General features: G+C 52.8%; 1 pseudogene; it reads right to left on the reverse strand.

Moving 5' to 3' along the window:
• Positions 1-247: 247 nt before the first annotated feature.
• Positions 248-2,628, reverse strand: LOC120849217 (annotated as a pseudogene).
• Between the last annotated feature and the right edge of the window lie 1,222 nt (positions 2,629-3,850).

Raw genomic sequence — 3,850 nt, forward strand, 5'->3', positions numbered from 1 at the left:
TGTTGTAGCTAGTTGACTTGTCTTCCACAGCATCCCACCGCTGCCACCATGTCGGGACGAGGTTGGCGTAAACGAAGCGTTTAATTCGAGTTAACGATACGTTACATGGTTACATGAGCAGTGAGCCCGCACATCAGTCTCCGTGCGTCCGTCGTGTTGGCATTCTCCGACCCATACTCTCGCACTCAGCCCTCTCGCTGGCTTCTTTGTCGTCTGGCTTGTGGCGCGCTCTTCGTGCTGTGGCTCTCACGACAATTCCGACACACACAAGGGCCGTTTTGCATTTGTGGTCATTCAGTCTCCACTTCACTTCAGTTTTCTGAATGTTTTCTTTAAGCCAGGACCGTCCTCCACCCTGTAGGTTCCCTCACGAAACTTCTTGAAGGAGACATACTTTCCCCTAGCCAGGTCCTTGTGTTGCTGGATGCGTTTAGTGATCACCTCGGGGAACAGAGCATGCTCGGCAAAATACAGCAAGCCAGGTAGCAGCTCCTTACTGACAAACTCCTCGTCTAGGGTGATTGTCTCAATGTGCGTCGAATTGGCGTCAGTGGTGTTGTTCGTCCAGAAAACAAAATCGCACCACCTGTGCCCAGTCACCATCATTTGTCCTTGCACCTGGTAGTAGAACGCGTGCTTGTGCTTCAGTTGCACGGTTCCGTCGATCAACTCGCAGCAGAACTTCTCGTCTCCGCAGGCCTCCTCGGGTGTTAACCCAATCTTCGAGATGGGACACTTCACCTCAAGAAGCCCTACTTCGCCGTTCTTGACGATGATCCTGTCGGGCGACGCTCCGAGGAAGCTGTAGCGCGGATGTATGTGTAGCCCGGTCTCATACACCTGTACTGGGTCGTCCCTGCAGTTCATGAGCGCGACGTAGGCGGCAACAGCAACGGGCTCCTTCATCCTTCCATAATGCAGTGCCTCACTCGTTGCTTCTGGGCTAGGATACATGATCCGTTTCACAAGGTAGTCAGGCTCTCTGCACTTAATCACAGCAGAAAACTGTGATGCCGTTATCCTCCCAAGTCGCTCACTGTGCCACCTCTGGTTGCAGGCTTGACCGATCGTTGAGGTCACAATGCCAGCCCTCTCTTCGGCAGTCAGTTGTGGCAGTGTCTGCATGTGGTGCTGTACAAGCTTCCGGGCCTCCTGGCTCCACAGATCCTGTTCATCGTCGATTTGAGGGATCGCTCCTGTGTGCCTCGCTTCTTTCACTGGCATGACGTTGCCATACCTCAGGCAAAGAAGATTTGGTTTTATTTCAGCCAGCCTCCCATAGAACTTCGTTACGTCCTCGTGCGACGGGCCAGGCACTCCTTCACAAGGGTCATACGAACGGCTTTTCTTCTGATGAGTCGGGTTGTTGATCAGGAACTTGCTGAACGTAATATCTGCAAGCGGTGCAGGAGCTGCGGGCTTCTTGGCTGCAATGGAAGAGAAATAGGAGATTGGGAGGAGAGGGGGGGAGGCGTTACTGATTAATAATTGTACCAGTTTCCCTCATTTTTATTATTCATGTCCCATGTGGTTTCAAAGATGCGCTGACAAACACCTTGTCAACGCAGCTCTTTGTGGCTTCCATGTTATTAAATACAAAATAACACCTGAATGTGAGAAGTTGTAGGCCTCTGAAGCCACCAGAGACCCTCAATCTGAACCAGAATTGGCTCTCTATTAACTGAAAAATGGCCAGAGTTGACTTAAAAATTATGACGTAGAAAAGCATATCTTGAATGAGACAGTGAGAGCAACAATCTTCGTATAATACACCATTAATGATGTAGTACTCAAACATACGTAATGTGCAAGTGCAACACATTTTACGGAAGCATTTGTTCCATACACACCTTGAGCTGGAACAATCCAAGAACAGGGAACGTCGGTGCAAGAGGTTGCCGTGGTCGTGTTGCAGCTCTCCTCTGCACAGAGAAGTAGCGCTACGATGTGCTGGCAGCACCCGCTTTTCCTAGAAAACGACAAAATACAAAATGAACCTCTTATGACTAGATAGGTTGCTATGCTAACGGGGCGCTAGCGTGCGAACTGCGTGCACGAGAAGTGAAAGCAAGGAGACTTCTACAAGCTGTGTGTAGATGTTTACGAAAACGAGTAACTAATCTGGGTGGAAATAGTTGTATCGATCACACAATAAAACGTTCGGTACGAACGTTATTTAGTGCTGTGGCGCACGTTTTATGCGGGGACTGGAGCACTTAACCGAAGCGTTCGTGCTCTCTCACGTGGTGCGGGGCTACATAGACATAAATTATTATTCAGAAACGTAACGGGGTATTACTCACCCAGCAACACAACTGCAGATGCCGCCTCTGACGGTGCCGGTGTCCCTCGTAAACCACGCGGAGACAGTATACGGTGCCTTCTTCATGGAAGGCAGGCACACGCATCGGACAAGGCACGTCCGAGAATCGTCCGACAGGTTCCACCGAACATTGCGTACGTAGCCTTCCTCCTTGAAAGCCCAACCGCGATGGGCCTGAAGCAGGGTGTCAGGCTTGGCTTGCATGTACCGCCACACTTCGTCTTGCGAGAAGTTCACACACGACGGAGGCCTCTCGACCCAAGCGTCCGGAGGAAACAAAACGGGATGTTCTCGTCTTCGGTCATCGCTACCGTTTAGATAGCCGCGGAACGAAATAAACCAAACAGAGGGAAGAAAACCAGCGTGCCGTAACGTGAGAAACACGCCTGCCGGGTCTGTGTGTGATCATCCGGAAAAGCCTCGAACCCAGCTCCCCAGCTTTCTAGGAAGCTTTTAATTTTTTCCGAGAGGTGGCAGCACATGTGTCGCAAAACGTGGATTCAGAGATGTCGCTGGTCTGCCGCTGGCGTGGCCTAAGAAGAGGGGAGGAGCCTGGGAGAGGAGAGGGGGAGGGGCTATTGCGGAGCGCCAATGGGCGCGTTAAGTTAGTGAGCTCCAGACTCCGGACATCTGCGCTTGAGCGCGCGGGTTCGGAGCGTAGCTTAACGGCGCACTTTCGTACCGAGGCGCCATCTGACGCCTATTTTTTTTTTTTTTTAACGTTTCCGGTTCCGGCTTTTCGGCGCGCACTCGAACATGGCTCCCATCTCGTCGAAACGCCGAAAAAGTGTTTGTTCGACGACGACTTCGATGAAATAAGTGCGCGGAGACGGCAGCAACAGCAAGAGCTTGTATTTGTGCTGCACGCTGTTAGTGCGGCGATTAAAGATATGCCGAGCGCCCCCTGAATTCCCAAAAGCCTTAAAGAATGACGGCTGAATGGCCGAATTTATTGGCTTGCCTGATCCTGAAATTGCGGTAAGGTACACGAACAACTTTGACAAGCATTTGAAGGATGTATGCATACCTTTCTACACCAGCACCATGCTTTTTTATTTTCCACGATGACGGAAAGATTGCACGAGCTGCCAAGCGATCGCCGTCGAAGTATCCAAGCAGGCGCGACTTGCGCGTCCGAGGGAGTTCCTAAAGGCTTCGGCGCAAGCACGAACGACGCCGAGAGCTCCGACCACTGCATGGCAGCGCAGAACGAGCAGCTCCTACCCACGACCGGGCCTACCTCGGCGCCGTTCCTGGCTAGGCCGGAGCCTTTGGGCCGCGGGGTTCAGTTGGTGCGGTCGCGGTCGGCGAGGTTTGGCGAGGCGAGCGCGGTGGCATCCTCGGAGCGTTCGGAAGCGAACTCGCTCGCCAAGGATTGCGCACACCCGACGCCTCTGGTCCACAGTGTCCCGGCGGCCCGGCCCGGAGCCCAAAACGCTTAGGGGTTTTGATGTTTCTTCCGTCTCGTGCGAGACCACCGTGCGAGACCACCGCGTGAAACCACCTCGAGTCTCGAGACTGGCCGCG

Source organism: Ixodes scapularis, unplaced genomic scaffold, assembly GCF_016920785.2.
Source record: "Ixodes scapularis isolate PalLabHiFi unplaced genomic scaffold, ASM1692078v2 PGA_scaffold28__5_contigs__length_5199819, whole genome shotgun sequence".
Lineage (NCBI taxonomy): Eukaryota > Metazoa > Arthropoda > Arachnida > Ixodida > Ixodidae > Ixodes > Ixodes scapularis.